Genomic DNA, 16,079 nt, shown 5'->3' on the forward strand with positions numbered 1-16,079 from the left:
CTTTAAATTTCTGACCCTCACGCCACATCCAGGTCAAAGGAAGACAGATCTTCAGGGCCAGGATATAGCCATCAGCATCTATTTTTACAATCCATGAGGAGATATAACTATGTAAGCAAGGCTGAAGGCCACTGTGATAAAAACTTCATTCTAAAACTTTAGAAACACTGGGAAACCTAATAAACCTAAAGAATCCTCAAGCCAAATCTATTTTAGAAACTTGTCCTTCAATATCGAGGTTATTTTGATGAAACCAATGTCTGAGCATCACTGTTCAAGCAAAACATTACCTCTCAAAAGTAAGATCATGCTATAATTTTTATCAATGGTTCAGCCCTAATTAAAGTCTGTGGGTTCATTTACATTGTCCACAAGGTCGTTCACAAAATCCTGATGCTTATTAGTAAGAATTTCTAAAGTCTCCTTGGAAACATAATGCAGGTAGATATTACTATGTCATAATAATATATCACGTGTAGAATTTAAACCAAAAGGACAAAAGAGTAGATGAAAACCTATTATGGAATGGAATGAGGACTAATAAGAGAGAAGTACAGGAGAATTTAGATAAAAATGCTTTATCACATATGAAAATGTCAGAATAAAGCCTACTGTTTGAATAAGTAGTATACACCAATAAAAATACTATTTCCTGACTATAAGATGAACATTAATTCTTCAACTCTTTTTCTTGGTTATAAAACAAAATAGTGTAAAGAAGTTAATTTATTTTTTTTGAAATATAATCATTACTACTGCTTTCTGCCCCAGGAAGGAAGAATATATATGATGATGTCTAATATAAATCTCTGTCCTAAATTCAAAGCATACTAGTGCTGTGTGTAGCTACTGTACCATCTCTGGAGTAGGTGAAAAATAATCCTGCATCCTGGATGCTATTTCTGTGTTAGCTTAAGATAGGATACAGCACAGAGAATTTGGTTTCCTTTGTTTGTAGATAAAAATAGGTTCCAAGTTCTGTTCTTAACACTGGAAAAGGAATGTGTGAAGGCTTTTGGTGTGGGAAACCATTTTTGTAGAGGGTTATTACCTGTGTTATCCATCTGAAGGCTTCCACACTTAGAAAATCAAACCCATGTCCCAGTTTGCCTCAGCAGACAGTGCAATTGCTTTTCATTATCAGTTACTGTTCCTTTCTGCTCACATTAACCAAGAATTTTGTATTTCCTTCCTTTTAAATACTATCACCTTGGTTAGATGCTTTCTAATGTCTCTGTAACCAGTACACAGTCTACGATACTGATCTACTGGATTCTCAACTCAAAATAACAGTTTTAGTCCCTAAAGCAAACATGTTAGCAAATACAATCCAACATAGAATAAGCACACTTATTCTTTTGATTTTTCCACTTGTTTTCCAAAACAGGCTTTGCATTTGGCAAGGTTTCATAGCAACCAAGTACCTAAGTCATTAGCAACATAAGTTAACAATCATCAAATATGTATGTAGCTTGTGGAAATCTATGTAAAATATATATTGATTTTAGTTAATAAGTGAATCAAACATTTACAAGCTTCTTAACCTTCTGTGAATATTGTAAAGGCTCACAAAATGGAAACTGCTATTGGTAACACAAAAGACAGGGAAGAGTTTGTTTTATTTTTATTGTTTCCCTCTTTGTGATTATTGCTCAGGAAATTTCAGACTATTTTTCTTTTGTCCTAGTGCATATGCGAATGCTTTCAACCCAATAATTCTGAGTATTGGCCCAGGGAGACTTCAGAGAGAGAAGGCTGAAACTATGCCTCTGAACAAAAGCTGTGTCTTTGACATTAACTGTGATATAAGCTCACTTTTATCTACAGGTTAATGAGAAACATACACACAGTGTCTCCAGCTCTGTCTCTGATCTGCATTCATCCTGTCTTCTTTCTAACCCAGGTTTCTTTTTCTTTCTTTTCTTTTCTTTTCTTTTTTTTTTTTGGTGGGTCATGGGGCTTGAACCAGGCCTTGACCCTATCTCTGAGCTCTTTAGCTCCAGGCTACTGTGGTACCCCTGGGCCTGGGAGCTGTCCAAGAGCACTTCAGCTCAAGGCTTCTACCCAACCCTTAAGCCAAGTCCCACTTCTCATTCTTTAGAGGTTAATTGGAGATAAGAGTCTCAGGTCCTTTTGTGCTGGGGCTGGCTTTGAACCTTGATCCTCAGATCTCAGCCTCCTGAGTAGCTAGGATTACAGGTGTGAGTCACCGTGTCCGGCTTTGTTGTTTTTTGTTTGTTTGTTTGTTTTTTGTGGGTCATGGAGCTTGAAGAAGTAGGCCTGGGCTCTGTCCTTGAGCTCTTCAGCTCATGGCTACAACCCTACCCTTGAACCAAACCCCACTTTCTGTTTTCTAGAGGTTATTTGGAGATAAGAGTCTCAGGTCTTTTTGTGCCTGAGCTGGCTTTGAATCTTGATCCTCAGATCTCAGCCCCCTGAGTAACTAGGATTACTAGCGTGGACCACCACACCAAGCTTCTAGCCCAGGCTTCTAGTATGGTTGGAACGCTGAGATTATTATAATCTCTGTGTTCCCTTTCCAGGCTGTGCTCAACATCTCCTGTTACTACTCTTGTTACTACACTCTATGCATATTTTTGGCATTTAGAATTCATGAATAGTACAAAGAAGCTTGATGTATGGTGTATTCCAAGCATCTTTAATTCCCCAATTGCATTCTTAATCCTCATTGATCTTCCCTCTTCTAAAAGCATTATATATAAATATATATATATGTTACACATATGTAATATATGTTCATCCTCTTCATTCCTCTGTGCTCTCTTCTTTTACTTCCCAACTTCAACTGATTGCCCTAGCCCTTAGAGTTGCCCTTTTTTTGTTGTTGTTGTTGGTTATGGGGCTTGTACTCTGGTCCTGAGTGCTGTCTCTGAGCTCTTCCTCTCAAGGCTACCGCCCTACCTCTTGAGCCACAGCACACTCGCTGTTTTCTAGTGGTTAACTGGAGATGAGCCTCATGTACTTTAGTGACCTGGCTGGTTTTGAATCATGATCCTCAGATCTCAGCCTCCTGGGCAGCTAGGATGAGAGGTGTGAGCCACCACACCTGGTTAGAGTTGCCTTTTCAGTACTCAAAGTCCCATTATTATTGTTGTTTCTATCACTTTTAGAGCTAAATTCTAATTAAATTAAGATTCAAGTTCTGCCAGCGTAAGGGACAGTTCTTTACCAAAAATTGATCCTAAGTAAGCTTTAGCGCCACAGAGATCTCAGTCAGAGAGGAAAAAGGCAGAATATCTGCACGAGAAGACAGCGTGGAGCCCCGCCAGCCGCAGAGCAGACAGTGCTTCATGGCGGCGCAGACCCACCGGCTGCAGACAGAGCCACACAGACCAATGGAATAGAAATGAGGATCCAGATATGAAACCACAGGCCTATGGCCACCTATATTTGACAAGGGAGCCAAAAAAATAGAATGGAAGAAAGATAGCCTCTTCAACAAGTGGTGAACTGGTTAAGCACCTGCAGAAAATTAAAGTTGGATCCTTCTTTGTCAGCCTGCACTGGAATTAACTCCAAATGGATCAAAGACCTCGAGGTAAAAGCCGACACACTGAAAACTTTACAAGAAGGAATAGGAGATACACTAGGCCTCCTTGGCACAGGTAGAAACTTTCTTAAGAAAACCAAGAATCACAACAAATCAGAGAAAGGCTGGATAAGTGGGACTGCATTAAACTGCAGAGCTTTTGTATGGCAAAGGACATAGCTAGTAAATTAATTAGGAAGCCTTCAGAATGGGAGAAGGTCTTCACCAACCACACAACAGACAAAAGCCTCATATCTAAAATATATCAACAGCTCACAAAATTGAATCACTCCAAAACTAATCTCCAATGCAACAATCATCCCATTAAAAGATGGGCCAAAGACTTAAAGAGTCTTCTCTGAAGAAGAAACAAAAATGGCCTATAGGCACATGAAGAAATGCTCAACATCTCTGGTCACTCCAGTTAGAATGGCCAGGATCAGGAAAATGAATAACAACAGATGCTGGAGGGGATGTGGCCAGGAGGGATCACTACTACACTGCTGGTGGGAGTGCAAACTCGTTCAACCACTATGGAAAGCAGCATGACAGTTCCTCAAAAGACTAAACATAGAGCTCCCCTATGACCCAGCAATTCCACTACTTAGCATTTACCCAACCATCCAGAAACAAGGACATACTAAATCCACTAGCACAATGATGTTAACTGCAGCACTAAGAACACTAAGAACAAAATCAAGAGGAGTCAAGATTTAGTAGTGAATTTTGATCTGTAGTCACACGCGTTATCCATTGCGCCACTGGCCCATGCACATTTTGAGTAATTTCTTTTTGCCGTTGGTTTGGTGTCATTAGCCTCATCAGAAAAAGGTTTTTTGTTTGTTTATTTTTTGTTTCTCTCAGTCCTGGGCTTGGGCTCAGGGCCTGAGCACTGTCCTTGGGTTTTCTCAAGGCTAGAGCCACAGCACCAATTCTGGCTTTTTTTCTACATATGTGGTACCAAGGAATTGAACCCGGGTCTTTGTGCATGCTAGGCAAGCATTATACCAATAGGCCAAGCTCTCAGCTCCTCAGAAGATGTTTTATAATAAAAACTTAATGAGAGCTTTGAGGAATGGCTATCATGAAGTTTTCCCTGCATGCAGGAAATTGGATTGTGAGACAAGTTAAATATGCCTGTACATTCCTGAAACAAATTCTGTGTATACTAGTGTGATATTAGACATGCTGTAATAATACATACTTACTGCAATATCAGGAGCAATAAAATATTTCTTCTTCCCACCAAGTCCTATATAGACTGTAGGGATTTCTTTCAGCTTGTACTTGTACTATCAGAGACACAAAACTGTTGTGCAGGTAGAAAAGGTCACAGCCACTTCAACTATTTGTGATAAGCATAAAGTCACTTGCACCTATATTCCATTGGTAAGGATTTGTCAAATGCTTCCTTAGCTACAGGGGTCTAAGCAATGTAGTTTTACTGTTAATAAAATGAATGTTAGGGCAAAATGATAGCCTTCTCTGTGAGACACAGAGTATTTATATGGAATGGATAGGTGTTATAGCCTCACGACCCACACCTGCCATCCATCCTCACAATGTAATCAGTCAATAAGGCAGGAATGCTCATCAATTTCCAATTGAGCAAACCATATGTTTAAAGAACTCAAGCAACATAATAACAGACTAGTGTTCAGAATACCCAACATTCACACTAAGTCTCAAAACGTGCAGGCAAATGACTTGTAGTAGAAGTCTTGTAGAAGAATGACTTGTAGAAGAAGTAGAGGTAGAAGGTAGTTATTTTGATTACAATGAACCCTTTCTGTTGATATGTTGAGGTACCTGTTGTATCTGTGTTACTTACAACATTTACATATCTAACCAAAATTAGTTGTGTAGTTTTGCTTACTCTTTATACCAATAATCTTACCTCTTTCACAAAACTACCTAACTATAATATAATAATAATCTGTCTATATTTTAGTATCTTCCCTGGTAACCAAAGCTTCTTGTAGCCATGGACTGTGTCTAAGTTGTCTCAGCATCTAGTACACAGTCCTCTGCAAGCAATAATGCTCCAGAAATGACAAAATGGTCTAAATTAGGCAGTGTTCCATATTATGTTCATCAGAAGTAATTGAGCCATTTCTTGACACTAAGGCTAAAGGGGTTTACATGTTACATTCCTTAGACATTGTCATGGTTATATTCTATGACTATAGAACAAGTTCTTTCTCTTTATAAAACTAATGAGGCCCATAGGAGGACTGAAAACAAGCATGCCTTAAAATTGCATTCTGATGGACTAAGTTACCATTCCAGCTTACCATTCCAGCCTATACTATAAAGAGCTAGTGAAACAGGCTAGTGAATTATTATTCAACATAAAAAAATTCCCACTTTGCTGGAGACTGCAAGATTTTTTTATGGGGGCTGGGGCGCCATGGTTGACTGAGTCATACAACACAATTGCCACTGCTACAAATAAGAGGTACATTCTCTATTGATATGAATTGCAAAAGATGAAAATTTTTGTGCAATGTTAACACTCCATATAAAGTTTGGTTCTACCTTGAATGCTAACTTATACTGATACCATGGTCAATTATCTTCATCTTTCTGAACCTTGCAGTGAAGAGGCTGAATAAATTCATGTTTCTGAGTTGAAGAGTAATTGGTGCCCAACTTGAGACAATTCTTCTTGAACGAGAATCGTTCTTCACTGTTGTCTGGCATTCCTGATCTTTGAGTGCTTAATGCCAGTGGCAATCTCAGATTTCGTGACAGCCAGAAAATGTCCTTCACATTTCCAAATGCTGACCTGCTGAGGCAAGTATCACTAGTTATGAAATAGTTTATGATTCAATTGTAATTGTGACTATGTCTATTAGAAATGAGTTGTTTTAAATTAAAAATATTAATAATCATAGGAAGGCAATAGTACTGGCAATTGGTATCCACTGAGTACTTATAAGAGGTGCTAGGTGATTTGTGTGCATTCTCTTCTCCAATCTTACCACAAGCCTGAGAGGCAGATCATATTAATATTTTATCTTGCAGCAAAGGACAGTGACTCTTAGAAAGAGAAAGTGCTCAAGGTGACATAGCCATCATATATGAGGGCAAGGAGGGAAAGGAATAGAAGTGGAAGGGAGGATCAGAAAGGTGGAAACTACATTTATTTAACAGCAAGTGCTGTGTGGTGGATTTTATGTTCTCTCACTCCTGTAATATGTCACAACAGTCCAGACAGATGCACATATTATTAGTCTCATTTGGTATTTGAGAAAGGCAAAGATTAAAGTCACTAACATTTTGACTTTGCCTTCACTTCTTTCATGTGTTTTTTCTATTATTCTGCTGTTCTTTTCTATCATGCAAAATTGCCCTTCAGTAATCAAAGCCATGTGTGAAGTTGTTTTAAAAATAGCTAAAGATATGGGTCCAATTATCTCCTGAAAAGTAGAGGTATAGGTTTAGCCTCCTTCTTGTTACATTTTTTGGAAAGAAGAATGAAAAGATTAGAATGATTTCTTAGTGACCAAAATGTTGCTCTTTGATATCATTAATTCGCTCAGTGGACACTGTACTCTCTGGTCTCCTTTTACCCATGCCTCTAGGCTTTCTTCCTGTTTCTCTGTCAAATACCTTCTCTCTAACTTTCCTTCCTTAGTATTTTCAGGATTACAGAGAGTGATCAAGTTAATCATGAACTTTTTACATTTTCACATAGACTGCAGTAGACAGAGTGATTTCCTTCGAGTTGCAGATGGTAAAAACCATTCCAGATGCTTTATTTGTATCATGAGTATTTGACATTGGTAATAATAATTTAAAAATGATACCATTCACTGGATGATTGTGAAATGACTCAACCAATCAGAAAGTGATTCACACTTAAATCGCAGTGGATACCAACTGTCATATATATATATATATATATGGATATAAATACATATCATTTTTTAGCTTATTTTCACTAAACCATGGATATGAAAGGCCTGTTTTTCATGTAAGGGAATGTTGTTTCTAAGTTTGGATAGTCTCCAAATGTACCCATTCCCCCACCTTGAAGTCTGTTAGAAGAGCTGGTGCTACAGCAGAGCTTTTCATTGTGGGAGCAGGATCTACCTTTGCACAGCATCAGTCAGGAACCTAACTCCCCAGGAAGTTAGCTGAGAACCTTTGTCACAGCCTTCTGGGTGAGGCATGTATAGCCTCACTTAAACAATATGAAAGTCTGTGCTCAAATGATGCCCCAAAAGGCCTTTGTCCATTTAGGGACGTGAAGGCCACATTGAGAAATAGTTGTATAGCGAGGTATGAACACCAGTACTAGAAAGAACCTTCAAGAATATTGTTTGGATAAAGATAATGCCTCCTAGAGAAAGTAGAGCATTGGCCTATTGTTATAAAATTTATCAGAAGCAACAGCAGTTGGAGCAGAAGGTCTAGGAATGAGTGATAGAGTTCTAATTTATTCTGTGAGTACTGTGAAACCTGACTGTACCCAGTACTAAAGAAAAAATTATTCTGCCCCTTGTTAAGTAAAGAAGGCCAGGCATCACTGGTTCATACCTGTAACCTTAGTTATTCAGAAGACTGAGATTTGAGGCTCATGCTTCAAAGCTAGTCCAGGTGAGAAATTTCATGAGACTCTTAATTCCAATTAACTAACTAACTAACTAACAACAACAACAACAAAAAGCTGGAAGTGTGGCTAAAGTGGTAGAGCACTAGCCTGGAACACAAAAGCTCAGGGACATCCCTAGGTGTCCATTGTGTTTGGATTTGCAAGCCCAGATAAATCTCATTGAGAATATAATATTTGCTTTTTTCCCCCCTTGTCTGTGTTCACTAAAGAGAATTGTCTCTGTTTACTATTTTGATAAATGTCAGGATTCAGCCAGGGTCAGTGATTGGAAATATGGTTCCAAGTCCCTGCACATCTCTCTTAGTGGTCTTTGTATGCAACACCTGTGGCCTCGTGTCAGTTTCTCCTTCCATCATCCCCTACGCAGTCTGTCACTACCCATTTGCAGCTTGCACATGGCTCCCACTATAAATGCATAAGATGATGTGTCAAGATTAAAAATGGCTCTGCTCTTGACTGGAAAAACACAGAGCTGAAAATATGAGCTCTGTAGGTCCTGGCTGATTAACATAAGGTGAATGAGTAGACTGAGAGTGACTTAATGAAATTTGGCAAATTAGCATGCAAATAAACAACTGCCATAAATCCTCAAGGCCACTACCTTGAAGGATGTAGTTTGTACATTTAATTGGACAACTACCAGTTAGTTTAAATAATTTATGACAGTGTTTCATGGCTTATTAGTAAATTAGCTTGTGTGTGTGTGATTTCTGAATCCAGTTACATCTCCATACACTGAAGTCTTTCCCTGGGCCGGGGGATAGATTAACAGGGTTTTCTGGAAGAGCCTATGTGTCTTTTCTGTGGCTTGATCCACAGGAACAAGAATGATACGTAATATGACAGCTGCACACACTGTGTCTTTCCATGGATTTCAATACATTTCGGAGCCAGGTCTGGTCAGGCCAAAGCCTTTAAGCGTCAGAAAGTTCTGTGGCCAGGTTGTGCCATTTGATCCTCAGCAGCCCTGTCTGGGAGGGCTTAGGTGGAGGACCTCTCACTATTCCTTGTGTGTCTCGAATTTTAATCAGTATCCCCCTCATTGTTACTTATTAGGCTTTTGATGAAACTGAGGTCTCCTTAAAATAACTATTATTCCTAATGGGATCAGACATTCTTGATTTTATTCATTTGCAAAACAATGAGTTTCTTGGGGAAGAAGTTGATTTACAGAGAGAGAGAGAGAGAGAGAGAGAGAGAGAGAGAGAGAGAGAGAGAGAGAGAGAGAGAGAGAGAGAGAGAGAGAGAGAGAGAGAGAGAGAGAGTAAATTGAAATAAATGATCATCAGTCCATCATGAACTGATGTCAAAGGTAAGAACAATGAAAGCACTGTGACCACTATGACGTGATTAAATGCTTTTGGAATTGCCAAAGCTAAAGTTTGTTGATTAGGGAGGAAACCACAGAACTGGTGATCTGACCTGAGAAGGACAGACTAACATCTGAATTTGTCACTTATAAATTGGCTACTACTTTAAGGATGTCAAGGTGTTGGGCAGGAAAGTGGGGGCATGGACAGTGATTAGGTGCTGCTAGGTATGTGAACAATGCTGACTTCCAGACGATCTGAAGCCTGATGCTTCCTTCTACCAGTCTTGGTTACTCTAGCAACAGATGCAATTTCCTGTTGTATTTTCTGTGATAAAATAAGGGAAAAAAAATACTGATCAGATGATACAAGGCAAAGATAAGTCTTTGGTTTTGTGTGAGTGATTTCAAAGAAATTTAGGTCAAGCAAATAAAAAAATGTCAAAATCTTTCTTGAAGACATTCTATAATTTGCAGAGACTGTACTGGTGATTCAAACTAGCCAAATAAAATTTTTAGAATATATTAATAAAAAGAACTTCTCCTTAGAATGCAGTGAATCATGGGAAAGTTTTATCTACCCTGAAGAACAAATATATGTACAAATTGCCTTCATAGTATGCATCTATATATCTGCATAAAGGATTATTATATACAAATGTTTATGTCATTGAGTTTATAAAAATGTTTCTGAAATTAAGATTATATTTTAATATCAATTTTATATTTTAATGTAAGTTGGTGTTCAAGATTGCAGTGACCTTCCCTTGAAAAAAATTATTATATTAGCTCCCAGTTATTTTATTGTTTGAAATATTTTACTTTCTGTAGAACTTCAATAATTTATATATTAAAGTATTAATCTCTGATTACATATTTGTGATTATGCATAAAGCTACAGTAAAGATATTGACTCTATCATTTCTAAAGTAAAACACTATGAATTACATAGTTAAAAACTTACTACCTTCACTATAGTAACTTTGAAACTTTTTATTCTCCAGTAAATAATTCAGCTATTCTAGAAAGCCCCTCTTAGAAGTGGAAGATGTTTTTGAATGTCACTATTCCAAGAGAAATTTTGCTCTGACCCTTTTCAACTAATCCTCTTGTCAATCCAAACTAGGATACCTGCTTGCCATTTATATCATTTGCCTGACTTGGATTGACTCACTTGCTTTTTTTTCTATACAGAAATATAAATCATATAGCAGAAATTTCCATAAATTGGTAGCCAATGGATATCAAATATACTCTAAATAAAATACAATAAAATAAGTAAAATATTTGAAACTCTGGTAGCATGTCAGCACTAAATAAATTTTGCACTTTTCAAAAGGATTTCATGGACATGCTAATTTTGGGGGATTATATAATATTGCTCACATTAATGTTTAGTTTTATCTTGTATTCACATGAATATTTTCTTTAAACTTATAACTCCATGCTTTATAGTTTGCTTATCATATTGTCTTCTATTGTTCACAGGTCACAGAGGTCAAACCCCTGTGTATCAGTATTTATTCATCAATGACTTAACAGAAAACTTCTGAAATTTACACTTTAGGCCTAGTACGCTAAGGGTAATGAGCATACAACTCACAGAAGGCCTCGTTATGCAGCTAAAGGAATTTCCTGTGTAACTGGAAAGATCTTATAAAACCAAGACTTCTGTTGTTTAAATAAGTATTAAGTGAAGTAAACCAGACCTAAAGAAAAGGTTCCATGGTTTCCCTCATTTGCAATAAGTAGTACACATCCAGGATTCTCCTGGCAGAGAACCATAATAGATCAAGAGGTATGTGGGATAAAAAAAAAAAGCTATGTGGATATAATCATATAAGATGAAGATAAGCAAAATGAACTCCAGGATATGGAAATGATAGCTCCTCCTCCTCTTCCTCCTCCTTCTCTTCTTCTTCCTCCTCCTTTCTCCTCCTTTTCCTCCTCCTCCTCTTCCTCCTCCTCCTCTTCCTCCTCTTCCTCTTCCTCCTTCTTCATCTTCCTCCCCCTCCTCTCTCTTTCTCTCTCTCTCTCTCTCTCTCTCTCTCTCTCTCTCTCTCTCTCTCTCTCTCTCTCTCTCTCTCTCTCTCTCTCTCTCCTTATTTTTGTTTTTGTTTGGGTTGGTTTCTCTTCTTATGGTTTATCTAATATTGTCACTGTATCTGACTTTGGTACCTAGTATATTGTATATACATTTATTTGTTTATTTGGAATAGGGAAAGGAAAGGGGAAAACAAGATGATTGGGAGGGGATGGGGGAGGAAAACTGGGAGAAAAATATTGGAAGGGGTATCAATGTACATGAAGTAATGTACCTACTACCTGACATAGATAACTGTAACTCCTCATTACATCGCCCGACAATAAAATACAATTGGAAAAAAAATAAATAGGTTTATCATTTCCTTGTCTTGATTACTTCCTCTTCACCCCATTGAGACAAGGATTCCTGGTCTGGGATTATGGAATGGCTGAATTTGTGACATCCAACACTACACAGATGAGATCAGCATCTTATTTGTCATGAATGTGCATATTTCTAGAGTTAGACAAAGCATGTTGTAAAGGGCCACACAGAAACTGCCCTCAGAGTGAATAAGCATGGACTATGAAAGACAGACTCAGTAGTAATAGCCTAACATGTGATTCTGTTAAGTTCCCACAGGAAGATAGAATCAGTTTGTCTGAATCATTCCACAGGCTAACAGTCTTGCAATCTATTATTCAGAAAAAGCAGGTAATGTGCCTGGTTTCTGTCAAAAGGAGAACTTTTTGCCAGAGGACCTAGCTTAGTTGAAATAATGGGAGAACTTGTGTACCACCTGGCTTTCTCCATCTGTCAAATTTTTCATCCATTTGGTTCTGTAATTAGATCTCACTCCCTATAAGACTTTGAATAAAATGTAAACATTGTAAGCATTTGTTATAAACAGTACTTGTCTTTCAGAAGTAAGCAGACAGTATTTATATTTCTAATACATGTAAAAATGCATTTTATAATTGTAGTATATAACAAACACAAAAGTATAAAGAAGGGAGTAAATTCTTTAATAGAACAGAGATTCTGTCTCCCTATATGAAACTAGAAAGCCTTGGAGGATATCAGGGTGGGTTGGCGGGGGGTGATTTAAGCAAGATCTTAAAGATGAATATGATTTTAGCAGGTAAAGATAGTAGATAAGAAGGTGGGAGGACAGGAAAGTGTAAACATGCAGTCAGGAAATGTCTCTTCTGTCAGGGACTCTGGTTAGAACACACAGAATGTGCAGCCTGAAGCAACTGGAGGAAAAAGAAGATCTAACTGTGGATAGATTTTAATTAATTTGTAATAGAAGTGAGAGGATTCTGAGCTGGGAAGTGAAAGAAATCATCTTTGCTAATGTTTAATCTGGTAAGTTTCTCAAAATATCTGGGAAGAGAGGACAGGATAAAAGAAGACAGGAGGCTCAAATAACAGAAATCAAGATGTCCTGAATGAGGACAGCAGAAATACAAGACATAAGAAAGTGTCAGAATGAATGAAGGAAGAATCAATAACATTTGAAGGGGGAGAGATCACAATACATTGATTTTGAGGCAGGGAAACTGGCCCAAAACTACTACTATGCAATAAAGGGCAACTGGTATTTCAGGCCAGAAAATAATTCATTTTTCTAACCTATGTGGAAATTAACTTGCTGGACCCCCTATAATTATTAAAGACTTTATACATCTTAAGCATTAAAGAGACAGAAACAAACTTTTTCTTCCTTACTGTATTAGTTTATTGATTTTGAGATTTTGAATCTGCTTGCATTACATAAAACTTACATTCATCCCAAAGAAAAAGTTTGGAGACCTGGGAAGGGAGGAGGCTCAGAGATGCACAACGGATTTGCTTGAGATGGTGGCTGCCACTCCTGGCGAAGCATTACAACAACCTTTTTATTAACAGGCATTATCCTAGGAGATGGTAACAACTTAAAATGATTCATTGTAGATGTCACTGAGGGTGTTCAATATGCAGGAAAACAGGTGGTTGAAGATGGACTCCATGTCTTTCAGGAGTTCATATGAAAAGTGAATCCAGTATTTAACTTGCCAGATTCCCCATTCCCTCTCCCCCATGCCTCCTTCTTCCAGATTGACTTTCCCTCATGTCTTACTCTGGCAAGGTCACATAAAGTCAATGTTATCAGAAGTATGACAGGATCTGTGTTCCACTGAATTCTCTGTCCTACCTGTAGTCTGTTTTCTCACATTCTGCATCAGTCTCACCTTACATATTTGAGATGAGGACATACGGCTGGACTTTTGTCAAGAACTATGGATAGGATCCTGTGAATTCATGTTGTATAAAAGACATCATCTAAGTGCTCACTTTGGCATGATACAAAGAAGCCTAGAATGGCCCCTGTGCAGGAATGACATGCAAATTCGTGAAGCGTCCCATGCTTTTCAAATGGGGAACCAATGCAATAGAGACATTCACTAGACACTATGTTGGAAATGAACTTTGAAACTTGTGGAGGGGAAGGGAGTAGGGGAATGGGAAATGGTAGAAAATGAAGAAAGGGGTAACACTGTTCAAAAAGTAATGTTCTCATTACCTTACTCATGTAACTGCAATTCCTCCATACATCACCTTGACAATAATGTTTTTTAAAGTATCATCTAAGACTAAGAAAATGCAAAGGAGAAAGAAAACCAGGGTACATACACTAGAGTGACAGGTGCATTAGGAACAAGTTCCTCAGATATTTCATGAAGAATTCTACTTTTATAAATTTCATATGCATACTTTAAAATAAATAATTGTATGGAATCAGCTCACAGTCCCCCTCAATGGATGAACAGATCAAGAAAATGTGATATATATGTATATATATACGATGGAATTCTACACAAACATTAAAAAATGATATTGTACCATTTATAAAGAAATTCAAAGACCTCAAAATTATGTTAAGTGAAGTAAGCCATCCCCACAGAGACAAAAGATCCCTGTTTTCCCTTCTTTGGAAGCTAGATTTAGCTTACAAACTAAATACCACCTGATGAAAATACATGAGTGGTATGCAACTGTATACAACTGTATTAACTTATATACTGAAGATTTAAAGGAGAAATCAAATATTGTAATTCCTTAGAAAGACAAAGTCAAAAGACAACAAAATAAATACCAGAAAGCAGGTACATGACGAAGTGGGATGGGTCAGGATTAAGAGGTAGACAAATGAGTAACAGAAGAAGGGGAGAATGCAGTCAGAAATTCAATGCACATCCTCCAAAATTAAGAAGCATGAGAGAAGGGGTGGGAGGGAAAGGACAGGGGAGAACGTTGAAAGAAGTGATGCTCATCAAGATGCATTGTATTCATAAACTGCTTTGTTAAATAGCAACTCCTTTGTACAAATGGAGATAACATTTTTTAAGTTTAAGAAATGATTCTGAACTACAAATTTTTGGACATTACACTACCAGATGTAAATTTTGGCCAAACATAAGAGATTCATGCTTAGCTACTCTGAATGGTAAGATCTAGAGAACTGAGGTGAAAAGTCAGCCAGGCAGAAAACTGAGACCATTTCGTCATCTACTAACAAAATGCTGGACTGGAGAAGGCTCAGTGGTTAGACAACAGTGTTGAAGCTAGGTCCTATTTTCTAGACTGATACACACACACACACACACACACACACACACACACACACGCACAAACACACTGAAAAAAATTCATGAATCTATAATGTTATACCAAACCATCAATTTCTCTTTCAGACCTGAGTCTGTGGCTCTTAGCTACAGAGGCACGGTATAAAATTGTGAGATCTATGTTGCTGGGCAAGGAACATGTTCCATCTTGTTTGTTATACCTTATCTATTTTTCTTTCCTTCTATTTTTGTACATGATTTCTCTTCTCAGCTAGATTCTCTGGAACACAATCTCAAGTCTGTTTACCCTGGTGTAATTCAATGTTGGATACAATGAGTTTAGCATGGAAAACACTCCAAACTTGGATAAGTGTACTACACAAGGAAAACCAGAATCCTTGCTTTTCATTTATCGCCTGAACAAGTTTTCCTTATGCATTTACCTTGTGTATATGCATGTGTGTGTTACTTATTTTCCAGTTTCTCAGACTTCTTCTAATACTCACTTTCTATCCCTCAGAAGGCTGTGATCCAGCTCTACTTTAAATATGCATCCCATTTCTAATGACTTCTCACAAGATCCAATACTGTATGACTATCATTCCAATACTAGACTATGATTCAATAAGCCATGGCTTCTGAAGACATTTAAAATCCAAATGTTTTACAACAGCCTATGTAATGAGTAGGATCCAGTGACACTTTCCTCTTTAACTTTCTCATACTCACAGAGTATCTGTCTAGCTTTGCTTTATGGACTTTTATAGTCTTCATTTGTTTCCTTAGATAACTGGCACCCCTATCTTTTGGGGCTGTTATTCTGGTTCATATTAAGAAAGCATCATCTGATCACCACATATAAAATTGTTCCCATCTAGGGCCTCAATCTTTGTCTTTACCTATCTCTAATGAGACAAGGACTTCAGATTTCCTAAGTAAGCACCCCTAGGACAGTTTGTGAT

At 37.7% G+C, this 16,079-nt stretch overlaps 1 pseudogene; it reads left to right on the forward strand.

Annotated features, from left to right (window-relative positions):
* Nucleotides 1–13,822: 13,822 nt before the first annotated feature.
* On the forward strand, nt 13,823–13,921 carry LOC150069388 (U6 spliceosomal RNA; annotated as a pseudogene).
* The last annotated feature ends 2,158 nt before the right edge of the window (nt 13,922–16,079 follow it).

This window comes from Megascapheus bottae, chromosome 1 (genome assembly GCF_031878675.1).
Source record: "Megascapheus bottae isolate mThoBot1 chromosome 1, mThoBot2.hap1, whole genome shotgun sequence".
NCBI classification, from domain to species: Eukaryota; Metazoa; Chordata; class Mammalia; order Rodentia; family Geomyidae; genus Megascapheus; species Megascapheus bottae.